Below are 26,494 nucleotides of genomic sequence, written 5' to 3'. Positions count from 1 at the left end.
CCTGACACCACACTCCGAGGGCCCTCACCTCCTCCCTGTAGGCCGTCTCGTCGTTGTTGGTAATCAAGCCTACCACTGTTGTGTCGTCCGCAAACTTGATGATTGAGTTGGAGGCGTGCGTGGCCACGCAATCGTGGGTGAACAGGGAGTACAGGAGAGGGCTCAGAACGCACCCTTGTGGGGCCCCAGTGTTGAGGATCAGCGGGGTGGAGATGTTGTTACCTACCCTCACCACCTGGGGGGCGGCCTGTCAGGAAGTCCAGTACCCAGTTGCACAGGGCGGGGTCGAGACCCAGGGTCTCGAGCTTGTTGACGAGTTTGGAGGGTACTATGGTGTTAAATGCTGAGCTGTAGTCGATGAACAGCATTCTCACTTAGGTATTCCTCTTGTCCAGATGGGTTAGGGCAGTGTGCAGTGTGGTTGAGATTGCATCCTCTGTGGACCTATTTGGGCGGTAAGCAAATTGGAGTGGGTCTAGGGTGTCAGGTAGGGTGGAGGTGATATGGTCCTTGACTGGTCTCTCAAAGCACTTCATGATGACGGAAGTGAGTGCTACGGGGCGGTAGTCGTTTAGCTCAGTTACCGTAGCTTTCTTGGGAACAGGAACAATGGTGGCCCTCTTGAAGCATGTGGGAACAGCAGACTGGGATAGGGATTGATTGAATATGTTCTTAAACACACCAGCCAGCTGGTCTGCGTATGTTCTGAGGGCGCGGCTGGGGATGCCATCTGGGCCTGCAGCCCTGCGAGGGTTAACACGTTTAAATGTTTTACTCACCTCGGCTGCAGTGAAGGAGAGTCCGCATGTTTTTGTTGCGGGCTGTGTCAGTGGCACTGTATTGTCCTCAAAGCGGGCAAAAAAGTTATTTAGTCTGCCTGGGAGCAAGGCAGCCTGGTCCGTGACTGGGCTGGTTTTCTTTTTGTAATCCGTGATTGACTGTAGACCCTGCCACATACCTCTTGTGTCTGAGCCGTTGAATTGCAATTCTACTTTGTCTCTATACTGACACTTAGCTTGTTTGATTGCCTTGCGGAGGTAATAGCTACTGTTTGTATTCGGTCATGTTTCCGGTCACCTTGCCCTGATTAAAAGCACTGGTTTGCGCTTTCAGTTTCACGCGAATGCTGCCATCAATCCACGGTTTCTGGTTTGGGAATGTTGTAATCTATGGGAACGACATCTTCAACGCACGTTATGATGAACTCGCTCACCGAATCAGCGTATTCATCAATGTTGTTGTTTGACGCAATACGAAACATATCCCAGTCCACGTGATGGAAGCAGTTTTGGAGCATGGAATCAGATTGGTCGGACCAGCGTTGAACAGACCTCAGCGTGGGATCTTCTTGTTTTAGCTTTTGTCTGTAGGCAGGGAGCAACAAAATGGAGTTGTGGTCAGCTTTTCCGAAAGGAGGGCGGGGCAGGGCCTTATATGCATCGCGGAAGTTAGAATAGCAATGATCCAAGGTTTTACCAGCCCTGGTTGCGCAATCGATATGCTGATATAGTTTAGGGAGTCTCGTTTTCAGATTAGCCTTGTTAAAATCCCCAGCTACAATGAATGCAGCCTCAGGATATGTGGATTCCAGTTTGCAAAGAGTCAAATAAAGTTCGTTCAGAGCCATCGATGTGTCTGCTTGGGGGGGAATATATACGGCTGTGATTATAATCGAAGAGAATTCCCTTGGTAGATAATGCGGTCGACATTTGATTGTGAGGAATTCTAAATCAGGTGAACAGAAGGACTTGAGTTCCTGTATGTTGTTGTGACCACACCACGTCTCGTTAACCATAAAGCATACGCCCCCACCCCTCTTCAGATGTCCCTCTGGAATGCTACCCTTGCTCGGATTTCATCAACCTTGTTGTCAAGAGACTGGACATTGGCGAGTAGAATGCTAGGGAGTGGCGCGCAATGTGCCCGTCTCCGGAGCCTGACCAGAAGACCGCTTCGTTTGCCTCTTTTACGACGTCGTTGTTTTGGGTCGCAGGCTGGGATCCATTCCGTTGTCCTGGGCTTAAGCAGAACACAGGATCCGCTCCGGGAAAGTCATATTCTTGGTCGTACTGATGGCGAGTTGACGCTGCTCTTATATTCAGTAGTTCTTCTCGACTGTATGTAATGAAACCTAAGATGACCTGGGGTACCAATGTAAGAAATAAAGTTTCCTAGGAACACGAAGCGAGGCGGCCATCTCTGTCGGCGCCGGAACCACGCTCTAGTGGTGAAGTATTGATAACAGAAGTGAGTTTTGTGTGGTGTGTGTGTGAGTGAGAGCATAAGAAAGAGTGAGAAAGAAAGAAAGAAAGAAAGAGAGAAAGAAAGAAAGAAAGAAAGAAAGAAAGAAAGAAAGAAAGAAAGAAAGAAAGAAAGAAAGAAAGAAAGAAAGAGCAAGCAAAAACATACTTAGGGTTTATTTCCCGAATGACCGGTTTGCTCTTGGGGTGAATATTCTGTTCGTTCACAGAGCACAGAAACGTCCTGTTCTTCAGAACCTTCCAGTCTGGGAGGGAAGGAGAAGAATACACATGAAGTAAGGAGAGAAACAGAGGAATATTACCTCATCTGGAGCAGAACACGTGTCTGATTAATGCTCACACACACCCACACAAATGTTTTAATAAAATCAATATTCAAGCTTAACACATAACACTAAAGATACAGGCACACACACCTAGGCTGAGCTCCAGGTTGTATTTGTTCTCCAGCCCCCTCTAATGACACAGCGATTAGAAACTTCTGGAATAGAGGATCCTTCTACAAACACACAGGCAGGAGTTACACACACACACACACACACACACACACACACACACACACACACACACACACACACACACACACACACACACACACACACACACACACACATGCACAAAAACACACACCTGGCATTGCTGGAAGAACTATTCACTGACGACCACGTCGTAGGCTGTACAGCCTTGGGAGTCTGTGGGGACAGGGCACAACCAGAGATGGGCCCAAGTCACTTACTTGAGTCACAAGCAAGTCAAGTCACAAGGTCCGAGTCTCAAGTTGAGTCCCAAGTAGAACGGGTCGAGTCTCGAGTCAAGTCCAAGTCATGCATGCTATGAGCAAGTCAAGTCAAAAGTTTTTTAACCTAGTAAAAAAATGATCTATACATGCAATGACAGAAAATCTATATTTATTGAGGCTACCAGACAGCCCTTTTCATTATTTTGATTACTTAAATGTAAAATAGGGACCTTGTAGCAGTCAGTAATAAGGGCAGGAAATCAGCAGAAGGCAAGGCAGGTAGAAGTGCTCAGAGTGTAGATATTATTTACAGGTCTTGGTGATCCAATGGTAAGAGCTCCATATCATACAAAATATGTGATTTACCAAATATACATAACCAAAAAATATTGCTTCTGTATCAGGCTTGACCTGTGCTGTACTGTACTGTGCTGTTTAGGATAGGATCTGAATGGACACAGGCAGGGGGAAAAACAGCACAGTCTCCCCTTGAGAAACCAAATCAAATTTGTCTTACAGGAGCTCAAACAGGTAACTGCCTTCAGAAAGTATTCACACCCCTTGCCCTTTTCCACATTTTGTTGTGCTACAAGGTGGGATTGAAATGGATTTAACTGTACATTTTTTGGTCAACGAAGTACCCCAAAAAACACAAATATATCTTTATTACATAAGTAGTCAACTCCCCAAGTCAATACATGTTACAATCACCTTTGGCAGCGATTACAGCTTTGAGTCTTTGCACACCTGGATTGTACAATATTTGCATATTATTCTTCTAAGAATACTTCAAGCTCTGTCAAATTGGTTGTTGATCATTGCTAGACAGCCATTTTCAAGTCTTGCTATAGGTTTCCAAGCCAATTTAATTCAAAACTGTAACTAGGCCACTCAGGAACATACAATATCATCTTGGTAAGCAACTTCAGTGTGTATTTGGCTTTGCGTTTTAGGTTATGCCCTGCTGAAACATGATTTCTCTCCCAGTGTCTGTTGGAATGCAACTCCCGTTTGTATTTCCTCTAGGATTTTGCCCGTGCTTAGCTTTATTCCTTTTATTTTTAGCCATAAAAACTCCCTATTCCTTGCCGATGACAAGCATACCATAACATGATGCAGCCCCCACTATGCAGCCACCACCATGCTTGAAAATATGAAGAGTGGTACTTAGTGACATGTTTTGTTGGATTTGCCCCAACATAAAACTTTGCAATCAGGATATAAGTACATTTCTCTGCCACATCTTTTCCAGTTTCCCATTAGTGCATTATTGCAAACAGGATGCATGTTTTGGAATATTTTTATTCTGTAAGGATTCCTTCTTTTCACTGTCATTTAGGTTAGTATTGTGGACTAACCACAATGTTGTTGATCCATCCTCAGTTTTCCCATATCACCTCCATTAAACTCTGTAACTGTTTTAAAAGTTAAAATTGGGAATCTTACATATAATTCTGTGTGGGGTACAGAGATAAGATAGTCATTAAAAAAATAATGTTAAACACTATTATTGCACAGTGAGTACATGCAACTTATTATGTGACTTGTTAACTTCTTGGTGACAGGGGGGCAGTGGCTTGGATGAATAAGGTGCCCAGAGTAAACTGCCTGCTACTCTGTCCCAGATGCTAATATACAGTGGGGAGAACAAGTATTTGATACACTGCCGATTTTGCAGGTTTTCCTACTAACAAAGCATGTCTGTCATTTTTATCATAGGTACACTTCCAGAAAATCACATTGTATGTTCAATTTGTCTCATTTTACCACATAATCTTTTGCCTTACGCTCTCAAAGCCTTTCAGTGGCTTCTGTCTGGCCACTCTCCCATAAAGGTCAGATTGGTGCAGTGCTGTAGAGACTGTTGCCGTTCTGTTGCAGGTTCTTCCATCTCAGCCAAGGAACTCTGTAAAAAAAAAATTGCTCTTGGAAACTTTCAACACTCTATAAATAGTTTTATACCCTTCCCCACATATATGGATCACAATTCTCTCGGAGTTCTCCAGACAGTTCCTTGGACTTCATAGTATAGTTTCTGCTCTGACATGCACTGTCAACTGTGGGACCTTATATAGACAGGTGTTTTTTTCTAAATCATGTCCAAACAATTGAATTGACCACAGGTGGACTCCAATCAAGTTGTAGTAACATAAAGGATGATCAAAATAAATTGTATGCACCAGAGCTCAAATTGGAGTGTCATAGCAATGGGGTGTGAATATTTATGTAAATGTGATATTTCAGCATTTCATTTTCACTTTCATTTGCACCTGTCTCAGTGGACTAATCCATTGCGGAGGCAGTGGGGATGGCACTGTCCAAGAACAAGGGGAGTGTGGCTAAGATGCACAAGGCATTTTGTGCGCATTCATTGTTTCCAAACTTCCTTGTGTGAATTGTTTGCCCTTTGATTGTTAGTGGTTATCAATTCCCCATTACATATCACCAGCAGTACATTTACCGTTAATTCCCATCATTTCTAATTTACAATGTTTGTTTGGTTGCGGTAATTTATGTTGATGCATTCAATATATTACTATTAAGGTTGTCACGTTCTGACCTTAGTTCTTTTGTTATGTCTTTGTTTTTAGTATGGTCAGGGCATGATTTGGGTGGGTTGTCTATGTTCCTTTTTCTATGTTGTGTTTTGCGTTTGGCCTGGTATGGTTCTCAATCAGAGGCAGGTGTTGTTATTTGTCTCTGATTGAGAATCATACTTAGGTAGCCTTTTCCCACCTGTGTTTCGTGGGTGATTATTTTCTGTTATGTGTATGTCACCTTTCAGAACTGTTTCGTTTCTCCTTATTTTGTTATTGTTATTTTGTTTAGTGTTCTGAACACTTACCACGCTGCGCTTTGGTCCTTACCTCATTCCAACGATGATCGTGACAGAATCACCCACCAACCAAGGACTAAGCAGCGTGGTAACGGGCAGCGGCAAAAATTGCAAGACTCCTGGACATGGGAGGAGATTTTGGATGGGAAGGGACCCTGGGCACAGGCTGGGGAATATCGCCGCCCCAAGGCAGAGCTGGAGGCAGCTAAAGCTGAGCGGCGGTGGTATGAGGAGGCAGCACGGCAGCGCGGCTGGGACAAGAGGCTGCCACAAAAATTTATTGGGGGAGGCACACGGGGAGTGTGGCTAAGTCAGGTAGGAGACCTGCGCCAACTCCCCGTGCTTACCGTGGAGAGAGGTGGACCGGGCAGGCACCGTGATATGCCGTGAGGCGCACTGGGTGCGCAGACATAGCCCGGTGCGCTACATAGCAGCGCCTCGTATTGGCTGGGCTAGAGTGGGCATCGAGCCAGGTGTCATGAAGCCGGCTCAGCGCATCTGGTCTCCAGTGCGTCTCCTCGGGCCGAGGTACATGGCACCAGCCCTGCGCATGGTGTCCCCGGTTCGCCAGCACAGCCCAGTGCGGTCTATTCCACCTCGCCGCACTGGCCTGGCTACGGGGAGCATCCAGCCAGGTAGCGTTGTACAGGCTCCGTGCTCGAGACCTCCAGTGCGCCTCCACAGTCCGGTCTATCCGGTGCCTCCTCCACGCACCAGGCTGTATCTCCGTCTCCTCCCTACAGGTGCTCCCACCTGCTCAGCGCTGCCAGAGTCTCCCGTCTGTCCTGAGCTGCCAGAGTCTCCCGTCTGTCCCGAGCTGCCAGAGTCTCCCTCCTGTCCAGCGCTGCCAGAGTCGCCCGTATGTCCAGAGCTGCCAGAGCCACCTGTCTGTCAGGAGCTGCCAGAACCGCCCATCTGTCAGGAGCTGCCAGAGCCGCCCATCTGTCCTGAGCTGCCAGAGCCACCCGTCTGTCCTGAGCTGCCAGAGCTGCCAGAGCCGTCCTAACCTGGTGGAGTGGGGTCCACATCCCGCGCCAGACCCTCCCCTATAGGTTCAGGTTTTGTGGCCGGAATCCGCACCTTTGGGGGGGGGGGTACTGTCACGTTCTGACCTTAGTTATTTTGTTATGTCTTTGTTTTAGTATGGTCAGGGCGTGAGTTGGGTGGGTTGTCTATGTTCCTTTTTCTATGTTGTGTTTTGCGTTTGGCCTGGTATGGTTCTCAATCAGAGGCAGGTGTCGTTAGTTGTCTCTGATTGAGAATCATACTTAGGTAGCCTTTTCCCACCTGTGTGTTTCGTGGGTGATTATTTTCTGTTATGTGTATGTTACCTTTCAGAACTGTTTCGTTTCGTTTCTCCTTTGTTATTTTGTTTAGTGTTCTCGGTTTAATAAATATATGATGAACACTTACCACGCCGCGCTTTGGTCCTCACCTCATTCCAACGACGACCATTACAACAGTCATTTACCAATCTCCTTGTGGAAGTGGACACATTGTTTGCAGAGCTATACTTGTGAGAAACAAGTTTTGGTTTATTTAATCCATTTATGAATTTTGTCAATTTTTTGGATGTTTTGTTTCGATTGCTCCGGTCAATTTTGAGTAAGGACACGCACCTGATTATGCATATAGAAGTAGGCCTAGGCTACCAGAACTGTGTGCAAATGTAGGCCTATAAAATGTGCCCATTTGGGGATGTCTAATTATGTTTCTGATTGTCTTAACAATCGTACTAATGAGTTGTGTAGGTTTTCAAACAGCTTCTCAAAGTATTTTTTTTCTTTACCTCAAACAGCAAGTAAACAAAGTATGTTTTCCCTTTCGACAATGATTCAGCATGAGATAGAAAAATGTAATGCTCTGATCCAGCGGAAATTTCTTAAAAATACCTGATTACTTCTTATCGCTTGCACGGAAACCCTGAGGGCCCCAGAAAATGTTATACAATGTTGCAAGTTTACTAGGGCAAGACCCATTTGATAATTGCACAGCCCCACCGCAAATATTGATATGGCATATAATATTATTGATACAACCATCATATCGAAGTAAACTTGGAAGTGAAGTGATATGTTGTGTGGTCCTCCCACTACGATTCGGAAAAGCATGCAGTTTATTAGGCTACAAATGATATAAGTTACTTAAAAAATTGTGGTGACATGATGATTGATGCTTGGCTGCCGTTTGACCAAAAAATATAATCTCACTCTTACCCATAATGATCTTGTAGGAAGACTACCCATGCCAGGACGAGAATGGGCGTAATTGTGTATATAATGCAACAGTTTTTGTGACAAAACCATCAGTAGGAGTTGATAACGCGATGGAAACCGATTTAACGTTTTTTTGTAGATACATGAAAATGTACATTCAAGAGTTCTTATGTGCACCATGTCATCACGCACAGCCTTTTATCGGCAATAAGTCAGTTCAGGGCCTGAAACTAACTTTTTGTGTAAGCAAATTCAAACATTGAAAAACAACCTAAGCAATGTAAATTGCCAAGAAACATGGACCAAGTCTCACTTTTGTAGACTTTCAAGTCAATTAGACCAACCAAGATATATACACAACGCAGACACAGAGGACGAGAAGTCAATAGAGTAATAACGATCAAGGGAAATAGTGTTTTTATTTTAATAGGGAATCAATAGAAATAGATGGTTTTCAGTTCAACATCTGTTAGGAATGTCAGTCCTCATTGGTCTCATTGGTCCAACCTGAAATAGGATACTTGTTATTTGGCCATTGGCCCAGTTTTATTGCAAGGGATTCTAATTGGTCAATCACAGGCTAGGGCTGGGTTACATCTATACTAAACTATATCCCTTTGTTCAGGGGAGAATCACTGAGAGAGAATCATTGATGACAGGGGAGCATGAACATCTACCATCTACTTCCAAGCATGATTTTTTTTTCGCTTTGAGTAAACCAATTTTCCTCCCCCTGATTTACTTTGGGGTCTGTGTAATTAAAGAAGAGTCATCCGTTGGAAAACCCTGAGTTTATCTTATACACAGCCAGTTCAAGCATTGTGGAGGGGAGTGTGAGGAAGGCAGGCTGGGCAGTTACTACAATGGACAATGTGATAGTGACAGGCTCGTAACCTGCAGGAACATCAGCACAGGTGGCAGAATTGGTGGCTTTGACAGAAGCATGTAAATAAGCTAAAGGAAAAATAGCTAATATACACACAGCCTCAAGGTATGCTTTCGGCGTTACCCATGATTTTTGAAAAATGTGGAAAAACAGAGGATTCATGACATCACTGGGAGCTCCTGTGAAGAATGGACCAGAGGTGATGGCTTTACTGAATGCTCTCCAGTTACCTGGCAAGTTGCAATTTTGAAAATGAAAGCATATAGAAAAATCTTTACAGAAGAGAGTAAAGGTAATGATTTGGCTGACAGAGCTGCCAAGGCGGCTGCCAAGTGAACACCTCTGTCACCTAAACTGATTAGGATATACACCTTGGATACATTGCAACACATTAGAGATATGCAAAGCAGTGCACCAAAAGATGAAGTGTGGGAATGGATGGCTGCAGGATGCAAACTCAAGCAAGAAGGTGTGTGGAAATACAACCTGAGATGTGAGTGCCAAATGCACTCACCCTACTTGGTGACACAGATCCACTCTTTGGGACACATTGGTGGGGACAAGATAGTTTCGTTATGTGTGGGGAAAATGGTGGAATCCTGGTGTGTGGAAAGAGGCTGAGGCTTTGTGGCGAATTGCAACATTTGTATGGAAAACAACACCTACAGCCTGATTATATCACGCTGCCCTAATGTAAAGGACACGAAGATGTAGGAGGTAGCTCGTCTTCTGAACATAGACTGGCAACTACACTGCCCTACCATCCTCAATCGAGTGGACAGGTAGAATGCACAAATCAAGTTTTGAAAGAGAGGGTTTCAAAGATGCATGAAGAAAGGATGGCATGGCCGGATGCAAAAGACAAGGCTGAGGATAGAGTCTACTTCTGGAGAAACCCTGACAAGGGAGGTCCTGCTCCCCTCTTCATGGCAGAAGCAGGAGGGATGCCACCCCCGTCTGATCAACACTCTACAACCAGCGCCTCATCGGCTTCCAGTGGCAGTTTTTTATTCAACAAGGGCGGAGGTGGCCACAGGCACGCACATCGACGAGATGCCGCACCCGATGGGGTAAGAAGAAACAACTATCAGAGGCAGAGGAGACCGTTCACACGGTCCAAGAACCAACGGGACTATCAAGCAAGATATTATCAAGCAAGATATTGAGCCCTGCCCATGTCTCTTTGCTTAAAACCTGTTAATGATAGGGCTGACTACTGCCCCCTTTGGAGGAATTGCGTGCCCATAGTAAAATCTGTCCAAAATTGCTAATATATGCATATAATAATTATTATTGAATAGAAAACACTCTAAAGCTTCTAAAACCGTTCAAATTATGTCTGTATGTAAAGCAGAACTCTCAGGGCAGCCATTCTCCCAAACTCTCTCTTGTCATCATGAAAGTTGGGCCAACTTTGACGTCATCGCCCCCACCCTTCCCAACCAGCTACAGATCTGGGAACAGTTTCTATCTCTTCAGCGTGGTGTCTCCTTTCAGTGGGGCCTGTCATTGTGAGAATCGCGCGCTCCCTCGACTTTTGGTGGGCTGAAACCTTCGGGTCACGCGAAAATACATGTACTTTCATGCGCGCGTCGGGCACAGAGCTCTCTTTCCAGGATTGACCAAACGATGTCGGTTTGTCTGTTCGAGCTAAGGATTGTTTTGCATGTTTAGAACATGCTAAAGCTTGATTCTGCACTTAGTTTGACCAGTTTAGTCGACATATAATATGTAATTTTGAAGTTTTGATGCGCTTCCACTAGAATTTTGGCTGCATTTCAACCGGAATTTGTCGCGTTTGATAACCTAAAGACACAGACTTGAAAACCAAACGCAGTTTTTGGTAAGTATGACTTCTTACACGACTTCTGATCGAAGAACATCAAAGGTTAGGGAATATTTATGTGGTAATTTTGGGTTTCTGTGGACTCCAAGATAGAGGAGACATAATGCTAATTTCTGAGCGCCGTCTCATATTATAGCCTAGTGAACGAATTCTGTAACGTTAAAAATAAATGTAACACAGCGGTTGCATTAAGAAGAAGTGTATCTTTCTATCTATATGTAGAACATGTATATTTAGTCAAAGTTTATGATGTGTATTGCTTGTTATCTGACGTTATCTGCCGGAGCTATCATCATTTCTCCGGACATTTGAGTAGCATTTTGTGAACCTGGCATCATTGTAAACAGAGATTTATGGATATAAATAGCATATTATTGAAAAAAACATAAATGTACTGTGTAACATGTCCTATTACTGTGATCTGATGAAGATTTTCAAAAGGTTAGTGAATTATTTTTCTTTTAATCCTGCGTTTGTTGATTGCATTTTTTGGCTATTCAAATGAGCTGTGTCTTTGGTGGTGGTTTGACATAAATATGTGCTATGTTTTCGCCGTAAAACAATTTAGAAATCTGAACAAGGTGTTTATCTTTCATTTGAGCTATTGGACTTGTTAATGTGTGGAGGTTAAATATTTCTAAGAATATTTTTGCATTCCGTGCGCCACGTTCCAGCTGAACGTGGGAGGGGTCGTTCCCAAAAGGGAAACCCTACCCCGTCAACAGGTTAAATAAAGGGTTATCTTTTGTGCCTACAACCCAGTGCAACGATTTTGATGTTAATGTAGACATGTTTAAGTTTTATAGAAACATCCGTTTAAGGGAATACTTTAGCTCCCCTAATTCTGACACTTCTATTGAACCAGTAGGTTGCTCTCCTGCACATACTCCTTTTAGAAGCAAGAGTTATTTTATACCTCCAGCCAATCGCAATCACTCTATCGAGACGTATTGCAGACTTGTGTAAAAATATCTCATTAAGAATAAACAGGGGTCCAAATCTTTCCATAATTTACCTAAGGATGAATAAAACAAGCTTTGCTTGATTTACAATCCGATACGTCAGTCCTTATTCGTCCTGCTGATAAGGTTGGGTCGGTGGATAGTACTTTTGGCTATTCAACACCCTAAAATTGACACTTTCTATTCTTTGCCGAAATTACACAAAAATGTTCCACAACCTCCAGGGCGCCCTATTGTAGCGGGCATTGATGCAGTAATGGCCCCTCTATCTACTTTTGTTTACTTTTTTATTAGACCACTCACAGAACAGCTCCCCTCCTTTGTAAATGACACCATCTGTATGATCTCTATCATTGAATCTCTTGATCCTCTTCCTGAGAATACCTTGTTAGTTACTTTTGATGTTGAGTTGTTATACACAAATATTCCACACAAGGGCGGTATTGAAGCTATGGAACATTTTCTTCTGCAACGTGACCCTAATGAACTACCTTCCAGTGCATGCATTATAATATTGGCTGAAATAGTACTCACACATAACTATTTCATGTTTCTAAATTATTTCTTTATTCAGACGAAGGGTACTGCTATGGGATCCCCCATGGCTCCTAACTATGCTAATTTGTATGTGGGTTACATGGAGAAACAGTCTATTTTCAAACCTCTCAAAAATGTTTTCTTGCCTAACATCATTATTTGGAAACGGTATATTGATGATATTTTTGTTCTATGGATGGGTGATGCAAAACAGCTCCAGGCGTTCCATGCTTTTTTAAACTCCTGTTCTGATCATTTGAGATTTACTATGCAATCTGATACAAGTCAAATCAGTTTTCTTGATCTTCTGATCTTGTGTGAAGATAATGTTCTATACACTGATCTTTACAGGAAGCCTACTGATCGTAACAGTTTGTTGAAAAATAGTTTGCCCTACAGCTAATTCTGTCGAATCAAAGGAAATTGCAAAAAACATTCAGATTTTGACAGAAATATGGCTGAGACGCAAAGAAAGTTCAAGCAGAGGGGCTACAAAAATTATCCATATTAATATTGCCATGGAGAAAATTCTAAACAAAACGAGACATGACCTTTTTCAAGGTCAGTCTCGCAAAAAGACGCATTCTTGTGTTCTAACTACCCGCTATTCAAAGCGTTCTGAACAAATGAAGGGAATTGTGCACAAACATTGGCACATTCTAAAATCCGATGATAGTCTCGGTAATGTGTTTTCGGACCTTCCCTTGGTCGTATTCTCGAGGGGCAGAAATCTCAGAGACCAATTGGTACACTCTGATTTACCACCCCAAGATATTTCTGAACAATGCCTACTGGATGGAAATTACAAATGTTAAAACGAGAGGCTGCCTGGATCTTTAACTTAAAGACCCTTGCTCACTTCGGTCTCAAAGTAGACTTTGATCTGAAGCCATTCTTGTGATTATTGTGACTTTGCAATTGTAATTGTTTGTAGCTTTTGTACTCAAATTAATTTATGATCGGAAGCTATCCAGTTGTTGTTCGTATGCTGTTCTTTGTATGCCATTTTAATATTTGATAATTAACCAATGATATTAGGCCACTCTTGGCCATGATTACAGACATCTGTGTCTTTTGACACTACATAAACGAGTCATCCTGCAGTGTTTGTGATTAAACCCTGATGAAGACAGCTTGGCTGTCGAAACGTTGGTAATAATTTTTTTGCATCTGAGCTCCTAGAGTGTGCGGCTCTCTTTAATTTTAAAGTTTTCTACTCCGCTAGCCAGCACCTGGCCTAAATAGGTGTGTGTTTCTTTTTCTTCTAAATGGCCGGATGCATTGCCTACAATATTATGTAGTATACGGGCAACACATAACAAAACCACAGGGTTGAGTCTGTTTGAGGTTGTCAAAGGTCGACCTATGTCACTACCAGGCATGTTAGATTTGAGAAAAGCAGACTTTCACTTTATGAGTGACACAATGCTTAACTATGGCATACAACTCTCTAATGCAGTAGGGGAAGCAGACAGACAAGTAAAAGAGGCGTGGGGAATTACTTCTGAGGGGGGACATGAAGTAGTACGAGGACAGTGGGTGATGGTAAAAAAATATGTAACAGAGACATTTTAGAGCCAAAATGGGAAGGTCCTTATCAAGTTTTGATCATAACGAGGTCAGCAGTAAAAGTACAGGGAAAATCACAATGGATACATGTCACTCATTGCAAGGTTGTCCATTTTGCTGACAAAGCGGAGTCTGGAGAATAAAGAACTGATTGAATAGCAATCAGGGGCCAATCCTGGGTGAAGAAGCATTAGTAAGATGATCCGAACCTGATAAACTTCTATGTTGTCCACCGCAGTTATCATATTAGGGATATCTAGGTGAAATGATCAACTTCTTCCTGAAAATCGGGACATGCTTACTTAGGGAAATCTATGTGAAATATCAATTTCTCTTGAAACCAGGACATGATCACTGTCACTTTTTTGTTTCCTCATTACAGGTTACTAGAATCTACAGTCTGAAGCAATATCCCTTGACCCAAGGACTGAACTTGAAATTATACAAGATCACTGGTGAAGTGTTCACTAGAGAAGTCCTTATCAAAGAATTAGAAAGGAAGAATTCCTCACTAACAGGCAGACTGTCAGAACATAATTTCTAATAGTTCTACCAGTGTAGAAGAGCTGATCACTTTTAAGACTGATACCAGTGTGGAAGAGCTGATCATTTTTAAGGGACTTGGTGAATGATAACCTTGCCAATAGGACAATTGAATATTATTGTCTTGTAGACAATAACGTTTTGGTTTCCTCCTCAAATCAAATAAAATTTTATTGGTCACATACACATGGTTAGCAGATGTAAATGCGAGTGTAGTGTGCTTGTGCTTCTAGTTCTGACCGTGCAGTAATATCTAACAAGTAATCTAACAATTTCACAACAACTACCTTATGTGTAAAGGAATGAATAAGAATATGTACATGTAAATATATGGATGAGTGATGGCAGTGCGGCATAGGCAAGAAGTAGTAGATGGTATAGAGTACAGTATATACATATGAGATGAGTGATGTAGTGGCATTGTTTAAAGTGACTATTGATACATTTATTACATCCAATGTTTTATTATTAAACCAGAGAGAGATTTGAGTCAGTATTTTGGCAGCAGCCACTCAATGTTAGTGATGGCTGTTTAACAGTCTGATGGCCTTGAGATAGAAGCTGATTTTCAGTCTCTTGGTCCCAGCTTTGATGCACCTGTACTGACCTCGCCTTCTGGATGATTGTGGGGCGGACAGGCAGTGGTTCAGGTGGTTGTTGTCCTTGATCTTTTAGGCCTTCCTGTGACATCGGGTGGTGTAGGTGTCCTGGAGGGCAGGTAGTTTGCCCCCGGTGATGCGCTGTGCAGACGTCACTACCCTTTGGGAGCCTTACGGTTGTGGGCAGAGCAGTTGCCGTACCAGGCAGTGATACAGCCCTAATACAGGATGTGGTAGGAATTGTAAGGGACATCATCATTACACCTGTTAATACTTATTTTCTATAACTTTGTTTGAAATCTATTTCTTATTGTAACAGCATGTACAATATGCTCTTTGTTTCAAAGACATGCAAGGTGTTTGATAAAAAACTTTATGCTTACTGCTAATGTTTTTTATACTGTACATTTGTTCATGTTTTTTATTGTTTTACCAGTCAGTTTCTTAACAGATGCATGTTTATCAATAATCGAAAGAAGCAATTTCATAAATTCATTAAGTGCACTGTCTAGATGCTCCTCATTAATCACATCAAACCAACATTTTTTTAAACATCATCCACATAAGAGTCACAGCAAAATCTTTTGTACGATCTCTTATACACATCTCTTATATACATCTCTTATACACTATTTTAGGCCTAGCTGTTGGCTTTCCTGGATATAGCCACTATATTGTGATCACTGCATCCAATGGGTACGTATACAGCTTTAGCACAAAGTTGTTTGCAGACTTGTTTACGTGTTGCTGTACGTTTCAGACCCCAGCTTCAGACGCAATCGTTAGGCAAGGGTTATATCAGTGTAGGATGTGATGAAACAGCATCTGTGCCACCAGTAAGTACAGATAGTAACGTTAGTATAAATCCCCTCGCACGGTCCCCGCAGCCGGACAACTTTCTCACGGTTTCTGGAGGGAAATGCTCTAGGAATGCTCAACCAGTGTCGCTCATTCAGCCGACAGAAACTTTCAACCGGTTTTCCCCTGGTCACGGGTGCACCTCAGCCACGCTCAAGGTACTAAACAATATCATAACCACCATCGATAAAAGACAGTACTGTGCAGCCATCTTCATCGACCTTGCCAAGGCTTTCGACTCTGTCAATCACCATATTCTTATCGACAGACTCAGTAGCCTCGGTTTTTCTGATGACTGCCTTGCCTGGTTCACCAACTACTTTGCAGACAGAGTTCAGTGTTTCAAATCGGAGGGCATGCTGTCTGCTCTCTGGCAGTCTCTTTGGGGGTGCCACAGGGTTCAATTCTCGGGCCGACTCTTTTCTCTGTATATATCAATGATGTTGCTCTTGCTGCGGGCGATTCCCTGATCCACCTCTACGCAGACGACACCATTCTGTATACTTCCGGCCCTTCCTTGGACACTGTGCCTTGCTCTTGTTAAAGCTTTTAGAATGTAGGAAATGAGTATGGTATGGACTTGTACACATCAATATCATAGGGATGTTACTAGATGACATCACATGCATAGATGAATATTAACAATTTACCTTACTGAAAGGTAAGGTTTGGAAAATGGTTTCAAAAAGGTTTGAAATGATGGTTTGGCAGAAACTAAGATGCCAATTTTCTCCATAATGAGATGCGGAAGCGTGAGACACGCAAGCTCCAAACGAGCTTCAATGCCATACAACACTCCTTCCATGGCCTCCAACTGCTCTTAAACGCTAGTAAAACCAAATGCATGCTTTTCAACAGTTCGCTGCCTGCACCCGCACGTCCGACTAGCATCACCACCCTGGATGGTTCGGACCTAGAATATGTGGACATCTATAAGTACCTTGGTGTCTGGCTAGACTGTAAACTCTCCTTCCAGACTCATATCAAACATCTCCAATCTAAAATCAAATCTAGAGTCGGCTTTCTATTCCGCAACAAAGCCTCCTTCACTCACGCCGCCAAGCTTACCCTAGTAAAACTGACTATCCTACCGATCCTCGAATTCGGCGATATCATCTACAAAATAGCTTCCAACACTCTACTCAGCAAACTGGATGCAGTTTATCACTGTGCCATCCGTTTTGTTACTAAAGCACCTTATACCACCCACCACTGCGACCTGTATGCTCTAGTCGGCTGGTCCAGGTCATCTACAAGTCCATGCTAGGTAAAGCTCCACCTTATCTCAGTTCACTGGTCACGATGGCAACACCCACCCGTAGCACGTGCTCCAGCAGGTGTATCTCACTGATCATCCCTAAAGCCAACACCTCATTTGGCCGCCTTTCGTTCCAGTTCTCTGCTGCCTGTGACTGGAACGAATTGCAAAAATTGCTGAAGTTGGAGACTTTTTATCTCTCTCACCAACTTCAAATATCTGCTATCTGAGCAGCTAACCGATCGCTGCAGCTGTACATAGTCTATCGGTAAATAGCCCACCCAATTTTACCTACCTCATCCCCATACTATTTATATTTATTTACTTTTCTGCTCTTTTGCACACCAATATCTCTACCTGTACATGACCATCTGATAATTTATCACTCCAGTGTTAATCTGCAAAATTGTAATTATTCGCCTACCTCCTCATGCCTTTTGCACACAATGTATATAGACTCTCTTTTTTTCCACTGTGTTATTGACTTGTTAATTGTTTACTCCATGTGTAACTCTGGGTTGTCTGTTCACACTGCTATGCTTTATCTTGGCCAGGTCGCAGTTGCAAATGAGAACTTGTTCACAACTAGCCTACTAGTTAAATAAAGGTGAAAAATATATATATATTTTAAAAATAATAAGCAACGAGTCGCTTCTCTTGTCTCTACTCCTCCCGTTGCAGGGTCTGAGATGCCGAAGCTTCCCACCATTAGCTCTGACAAATTGAAAACTCTAGTCATTGGCGACTCCATTACCCGCAGTATTAGACTTAAAACGAATCATCCAGCGATCATACACTGTTTACCAGGGGGCAGGGCTACCGACGTTAAGGCTAATCTGAAGATGGTGCTGGCTAAAGCTAAAACTGGCGAGTGTAGAGAGTATAGAGATATTGTTATCCACGTCAGCACCAACGATGTTAGGATGAAACAGTCAGAGGTCGCCAAGCGCAACATAGCTTCAGCGTGTAAATCAGCAAGACACATGTGTCGGCATCGATTAATTGTCTCTGGCCCCTACCAGTTAGGGGAGTGATGAGCTCTACAGCAGAGTCTCACAACTCAATCGCTGGTTGAAAACTGTTTTCTGCCCCTCCCAAAAGATACAATTTGTAGATAATTGGCCCTCTTTCTGGGACTCACCCACAAACAAGGACCAAGCCTGACCTGCTGAGGAGTGACGGACTCCATCCTAGCTAAAGGGGTGCTCTCATCTTATCTACCAACATAGACAGGGCTCAAACTCCTCTAGCTCCACAATGAAATAGGGTGCAGGCCTATTAGCCAGCATGCAAGCTTAGTGGAGTCTGCCACTAGTACAGTCAGTGTAGTCAGCTCAGCTCTCCCCATTGAGACCGTGTCTGTGCCTCAACCTAGGTTGGGCAAAACTATACATGGCGGTGTTCGACCTTAGCAATCCCACTAGGATAAAGACCTCCTCCTGTCATTATCATTATCATTATTGAAAGAGATCGTGATACCTCACATCTCAAAATAGGGCTACTTAATGTTAGATCCCTTACTTCAAAAGCAATTATAGTCAATTAACTAATCACTGATCATAATCTTGATGTGATTGGCCTGACTGAAACATGGCTTAAGCCTGATGAATTTACTGTGTTAAATGAGGCCTCACCTCCTGGCTACACTAGTTACCATATTCCCCGTGCATCCCGCAAAGGCGGAGGTGTTGCTAACATTTACGATAGCAAATTTCAATTTCAACGTCTTTTGAGCTTCTAGTCATGAAATCTATGCAGCCTACTCAATCACATTTTATAGCTACTGTTTTACAGGCCTCCTAGGCCATATACAGCGTTCCTCATTGAGTTCCCTGAATTCCTATCGGACCTTGTAGTCACAGCAGATAATATTCTAATTTTTGGTGACTTTAATATTCACATGGAAAAGTCCACAGACCAACTCCAAAAGGTATTCGGAGCCATCATCGACTCAGTGGGTTTTGTCCAACATGTCTCTGGACCTACTCACTGTCACAGTCATACTCTGGACCTAGTTTTGTCCCATGGAATAAATGTTGTGAATCTTAATGTTTTTCCTCATAATCCTGGACTATCGGACCCCCATTTTATTATGTTTGCAATTGCAACAAATAATCTGCTCAGACCCCAACCAAGGAACATCAAAAGGCGTGCTATAAATTCACAGACAACACAAAGATTCCTTGATGTCCTACCAGACTCCCTCTCTCTATCCAAGGACGTCAGAGGACGAAAATCAGTTAACCACCTAACTGAGGAACTCAATTTAACCTTGCCCTAGATGCAGTTGCACCCATAAAAACTAAAAACATTTCTCATAAGAAACTAGCTCCATGGTATACAGAAAATACCCGAGCTCTGATGCAAGCTTCCAGAAAATTGGAACGGAAATTGCACCACGCCAAACTGGAAGTCTTTCCGACTAGCTTGGAAAGACAATACCGTGCAGTATCGAAGAGCCCTTACTGCTGTTCGATCATCCTATTTTTCAAACTTAATTGAGGAAAATAAGATTCCTTTTTGATACTGTTTAGCTAACTAAAAAGCAGCATTCCCCAAGAGAGGATAGCTTTCACTTCAGCAGTAATAAATTCATGAACTTCTTTGAGGAAAAGATCATGATTATTAGAAAGCAAATTACGGACTGCTCTTTAAATCTGCGTATTCCTTCAAAGCTCAGTTGTCCTGAGTCTGCACAACTCTGCCAGGACCTAGGATCAAGAGAGACACTCAAGTGTTTTAGCACTATATCTCTTGACACAATGATGAAAAGAATGATGGCCTCTAAACCTTCAAGCTGCATACTGGACCCTATTCCAACTAAACTACTGAAAGAGCTGCTTCCTGTGCTTGGCCCTCCTATGTTGAACATAATAAACGGCTCTCTATCCACCGGATGTGTACCAAACTCACTAAAAGTGGCAGTAATAAAGCCTCTCTTGAAAAAGCCAAACCTTAACCCAGAAAATATAAAAAACTATCGGCCTATATCGAATCTTCCATTCCTCTCAAAAATTTGAGAAAGGCTGTTGAGAAAGGCTGATACCATCGATCACCACATTCTTTTGGAGAGATTGGAAACCCAAATTGGTCTACACGGACAAGTTCTGGCCTGGTTTGGATCTTATCTGTCAGAAAGATATCAGTTTGTCTCTGTGAATGGTTTGTCCTCTGACAAATCAACTGTAAATTTCGGTGTTACTCTAGGTTCCGTTTCAGGACCACTATTGTTTTCACTATATATTTTACCTCTTGGGGACGTCATTCGAAAACATAATGTTAACTTTCACTGCTATGCGGATGACACACAGCTGTACATTTTAATGAAACATGGTGAAGCCCCAAAATTGCCCTCGCTAGAAGCCTGTGTTTCAGACATAAGGAAGTGTATGGCTGCAAACTTTCTACTTTTAAACTCGGACAAAACAGAGATGCTTGTTCTAGGTCCCAAGAAACAAAGAGATCTTCTGTTGAGTCTGACAATTAATCTTAATAGTTGTACAGTCGTCTCAAATAAAACTGTGAAGACCTCAGCATTACTCTGGACCCTGATCTCTCTTTTGACGAACATATCAAGACTGTTTCAAGGACAGCTTTTTTCCATCTACGTAACATTGCAAAAATCAGAAACTTTCTGTCCAAAAATGATGCAAAAAAATTCATCCATGCTTTTGTTACTTCTAGGTTAGACTACTGCAATGCTCTACTTTCCGGCTACCCGGATAAAGCACTAAATAAACTTCAGTTAGTGCTAAATACGGCTGCTAGAATCCTGACTAGAACCCCCAAAATGTATCATATTACTCCAGTGCTAGCCTCTCTGCCTACCCATGTGAGAGACGCAAACTCGGTCTGAACCTTTAAGTCTTTACTGAAGACTCATCTCTTCAGTGGGTCATATGATTGAGTCTTGTCTGGCCCAGGAGTGTGAAGGTGAACGGAAAGGCTCTGGAGCAACGATCCGCCCTTGCTGTCTCTGCCTGGCTAGTTCCCCTCTTTCCACTGGGATTCTCTGCCTCTAACTCTATTACAGGGGCTGAGTCACTGGCTTACTTGTGCTCCTTCATGCCGTCCCTAGGAGGGGTGCATCACTTGAGTGGGTTGAGTCACTGATGTGATCTTCCTGTCTGGGTTGGCGCCCCCCCTGGGTTGTGCCGTGGCAGAGATCTTTGTGGGCTATATTCGGCCTTGTCTCAGGATGGTAAGTTGGTGGTTGAAGATATCCCTCTAGTGGTGTGGGGGCTGTGCTTTGGCAAAGTGGGTGGGGTTATATCCTTCCTGTTTGGCCCTGTCCGGGGGTATCATCGAATGGGGCCACAGTGTCTCCTTCCTGACCCCTCCTGTCTCAGCCTCCAGTAGAAAGCTGCAGTAGTTTATGTGTCGGGGGGCTAGGGTCAGTTTGTTATATCTGGAGTACTTCTCCTGTCTTATCCGCTGTCCTGTGTGAATTTAAGTATGCTCTCTCTAATTCTCTCTTTCTTTCTCTCTCTCGGAGGACCTGAGCCCTAGGACCATGCCTCAGGACTACCTGGCATGATGACTCCTTGCTGTCCCCAGTCCACCTGGCCGTGCTGCTGCTCCAGTTTCAACTGTTCTGCCTGTGATTATTATTATTTGACCATGCTGGTCATTCATGAACATTTGAACATTTGAATCTTTGATAAAAACTAGAAGTCTTCAGTTAAAGACACGACAGTGGCTACTTTGAAGAGTCTTCACTTCTTTGGTTACTACATGATTCCATATGTGTTATTTCATAGTTTTGATGTCTTCACTATCATTCTACAATGTTTAAAATGGTAAAAAAATAAAGAAAAACACTGGAATCAGTAGGTGTGTCTAAAACGTTTGACTGGTACTGCCTTCTGGCAGTGAAGACAATACTGTGTGTGACAATACTGTGTGTGACAATACTGTAACTAACCAGAGAGATGTATGTGACAGTATGGATGGATGTCATGATGGCTAACAAAACAGTCCTTTGACAATATGTGGCCCCTGGTCATCATGGGGAAAGGGCTGCCTGGACAGACTAATGTGCTCAAATGTGGGAATATAAACACTGTTTGTCTCAGTTGTAGTGCGGCACACGGTCACACTTTTGTATAAGTGGTCACCATAATTTGCAAATTAATTAATAAAAAATCCTACAATATGATTTTCTGGAATGTTTTTTCTCATTTTGTCTGTCAAAGATGAATTGTACCTATGTGTACCTATTACAGGCCTCTCATCTTTTTAAGTGGGAGAACTTGCACAATTGGTGGCTGACTAAATACTTTTTTGCCCCACTGTATGTGTGCGTTGTATTGACCTGCTCCCTTATTAATAAGTGATTCAAGATTTAGTTTAAGTAGAACTCTGACTTGTGTGTTGAGTTTGTTTCTCCTCATTTGATAGTAAAGAAATTAACAACCACACTACTTAAGTTTTTTTGTTGGTATCTGTACTTTACTTTACTATTTTTATTTTTGTACTTTTTACTCTGTACATTTTCCCTGACACCCAAAAGTACTCGTTACATTTTGAATGCTTAGCAGGGCAGGAAAATGGTCCAATTCACACTCTTATCAAAAGAACATCCCTGGTCATCCCTACTACCTGATCTGGCAGATTCACTAAACACAAATGCTTTGTTTGTAAATTATGTCTGAGTGTTGGAGTTTGCGCTGGCTATCCGTAAAAAAAAGAAACAAAGAGAATGGTGTCGCCTGGTTTGCTTAATATAAGGAATTTGAAATGATTTATTATTTTACTTTTACTTTTAATATTTAAGTACATCTTATCAATTACATTTACTTTTAATACTTAATTATATTTAAAACCAAATATTTTTAAGACTTTTACTCAAGTAGTATTTTACTTGGTCACTGGGTGATGTATTTTTACTTTTACTCAAGTATGACAATTGGGTACTTTTTCCACCACTGGGTAGATAGTTAGTTGTGTTAGATTCTGGGTGAAACTTGGAACATTGTTATACGCAGAAGCATAGTTTATAAAGGAGTTAATGGTTATATGCAGAAGCATCGTTTATAAAGAAGTTAATGGTAATCTGTAGGAGACAGATGGCTTTGGAATGTGTTGGGTGGACAAGAGAAAGTCACAGTATTGCTATAGGGGAAGCGGATGGACATCTGTGGATTAGGCAAAGGAAGGGTTGAGGTCAGGTCAGATCCCCTGAAGGGAGAAATTATGGTTTATTACCCTACTACCCTCTTCCTGTCAAACCATATAATGTAAAGATTGGAGAGAAGGAGGAAGGCCAAAAGTGGAGTATATATACTTGAGGTGGTGGAAACATGTTTTTGTCTAAATTACAGCTGTATAGACCCTTTGGGAAGAATTCAACTTGGTTAAGCTTCTCTATTGTCTGTGAGTTATTTACACAGAACATTTTTAATTTTATTTTTAATTTTAGCTTTATTTAACTAGGCAAGTCAGTTAAAGGTTCATTTGTGAAATTTCTTCCCTTCTTAACGCATTTGAGCCAATCAGCTGTGTTGTGACAAGGTGAGGGGGTTTACTCAAGTGCAGTCGCAAAAAACATCAGGCGCTATGATGAAACTGGTTCTCATGAGGACCACCACAGGAATTGTAGACCCAGATTTACCTCTGCTGCAGAGGATAAATTCATTAGAGTTACCAGCCTCAGAAATTTCAGCCCAAATAAATGCTTCAGAGAGTTTAAGTAACAGACACATCTCAACATCAACTGTTCAGAGTTCAGAGTCTCAGCCTCCAGTATTTATGCTGCAGTAGTTTATGTGTCGGGGGGCTGGGGTCAGTTTGTTATATCTGGAGTACTTCTCCTGTCCTATTCGGTGTCCTGTGTGAATCTAAGTGTGCGTTCTCTAATTCTCTCCTTCTCTCTTTCTTTCTCTCTCTCGGAGGACCTGAGCCCTAGGACCATGCCCCAGGACTACCTGACATGATGACTCCTTGCTGTCCCCAGTCCACCTGGCCATGCTGCTGTTCCAGTTTCAACTGACCTGAGCCCTAGGACCATGCCCCAGGACTACCTGACATGATGACTCCTTGCTGTCCCCAGTCTACCTGGCCATGCTGCTGCTCCAGTTTCAACTTCCACCTGACTGTGCTGCTGCTCTAGTTTCAACTGTTCTGCCTTATTATTATTCGACCATGCTGGTCATTTATGAACATTGAACATCTTGACCATGTTCTGTTATAATCTCCACCCGGCACAGCCAGAAGAGGACTGGCCACCCCACATAGCCTGGTTCCTCTCTAGGTTTCTTCCTAGGTATTGGCCTTTCTAGGGAGTTTTTCCTAGCCACTGTGCTTCTCCACCTGCATTGCTTGCTGTTTGGGGTTTTAGGCTGGGTTTCTGTACAGCACTTTGAGATATCAGCTGATGTACGAAGGGCTATATAAATAAATTTGATTTGATTTGATTTGATTTGATTCAGAGGAGACTGTGTGAATCAGGCCTTCATGAATGAATTGCTGCAAAGAAACCACTACTAAAGGACACCACAATAATAAGAAGAGACTTGCTTGGGCCAAGAAACACAAGCAATGGACATTAGAGACCAGTGGAAATGTGTCCCTTGGTCTGGAGTCCAAATTTGAAATGTTTGGTTCCAACCGTCGTGTCCCACAGGGTGAACGGATGATCTCCGCATGTGTTTTTCCCATCGTAACGCATGGAGGAGGTGTGTGGGTGCTTTTCCAGTGACACTGTCTGTGATTTATTTATAATTCAAGGCACACTTAACCAGCATGGCTACCACAGCGTTTTGCAGTGATACGCCATCCCATCTGGTTTTTGCTTAGTGGGACTATCATTTGTTTTTCAACAAGACAATGACCCAACACACCTCCAGGCAGTGTAAGGGCTATTTTATCAAGAAGGAGAGTGATGGAGTGCTGCATCCACAATCCCCCGACCTCAACCAAATTGGGATGGTTTGGGATTAATCAGACCGCAAAGTGAAGGAAAAGCAGCATATGTGGACCCTCCTTCAAGACTGTTGGAAAAGCATTCCAGGTGAAGCTGGTTGAGAGAATACCAAGAGTGTGCAAAGCTGTCATCTAGGCAAAGGGTGTCTATTTGAAGATTCTCAAATATTTTTTACATTTGTTTTAGACTTTTTTGGTTACTACATGATTCCATATGTGTTATTTCATAGTTTTGATTTCTTCAATAATAATTCTACAATGTGGAAAATAGTAATAATAAAGAAAAACTCTTGAATGAGTAGGTGTTCTAAAACTTTTGACTGGTAGTGTATATTTAACAAAACGTAAAAAAATCACAATTATATAAGTGTGGAGTCCCTTTACTCAGTACTTTGTTGAAGCACCTTCGGCAGCGATTACAGTCTCGAGTATTCGAGTATGATGCTAGTAGCTTGGCACACATTTTTGGGGAAGTTTCTCCCATTCTTCTCTGCAGAACTCTCAAGCTCTGTTAGGTTGGATGGGGAGAGTTGCTGCACAGTTATTTTCAGGTCTCTCCAGAGATGTTCAATCGGGTTCAAGTCCGGGCTCTGGCTGGCCATTCAGAGACTTGTCCTGAAGCCACTCCTGCTTTGTCTTGGCTGTGTGCTTAAGGTTGTTGTCCTGTTGGAAGGTGAACCTTCGCCCCAGTCTGAGGTCCTGAGCGCTCTGGAGCAGGTTTTCATCAAGGATCTCTATGTATTTTGCTCCGTTCCTCTTTGCCTCCACCCTGACTCGTCTCCCAGTCCCTGCCGCTTTAAAACATCCCCACAGCATGATGCTGCCACCACGCTTCCCCGTAGGGATGATGCCAGAGAGTGAAAGAGAGAGTGAAAGAGAGTGTGAAAGAGAGCGAGAGAAAGAGAGAGTGAGAGCGAGAAAGAGCGAGTGAGAAAGAGAGCGAGAGAAAGAGAAAGAACAAGAGAAAGCAGGAGAGAGAGCGAGTGAAAGAGTGAGAAAGAAAGAAAGAGTATATATATGTACATGTATGTATATGTATATATGTATGTATATATGTGTGTATGTGTATGTATATACAGTGCCTTGCGAAAGTATTCGGCCCCCTTGAACTTTGCGATCTTTTGCCACATTTCAGGCTTCAAACATAAAGATATAAAACTGTATTTTTTTGTGAAGAATCAACAACAAGTGGGACACAATCATGAAAAATTGGGCGTGCAAACTTATTCAGCTCCTTTACTTTCAGTGCAGCAAACTCTCTCCAGAAGTTCAGTGAGGATCTCTGAACCAACGTTGACCTAAATGACTAATGATGATAAATACAATCCACCTGTGTGTAATCAAGTCTCCGTATAAATGCACCTGCACTGTGATAGTCTCAGAGGTCCGTTAAAAGCGCAGAGAGCATCATGAAGAACAAGGAACACACCAGGCAGGTCCGAGATACTGTTGTGAAGAAGT

The 26,494-nt window shown here is 42.7% G+C and overlaps 1 pseudogene; it reads right to left on the bottom strand.

The window, feature by feature from the left end:
- Window positions 1–26,494, bottom strand: part of LOC109897249 (PIH1 domain-containing protein 1-like) — a 46,734-nt pseudogene that overhangs the window by 7,988 nt on the left and 12,252 nt on the right.

The sequence above is a fragment of the Oncorhynchus kisutch genome, linkage group LG10 (genome assembly GCF_002021735.2).
Source record: "Oncorhynchus kisutch isolate 150728-3 linkage group LG10, Okis_V2, whole genome shotgun sequence".
NCBI lineage: Eukaryota > Metazoa > Chordata > Actinopteri > Salmoniformes > Salmonidae > Oncorhynchus > Oncorhynchus kisutch.
Note: the sequence above shows the minus strand (reverse complement) of the source record. Positions and strands in the feature narration are given on the sequence as shown.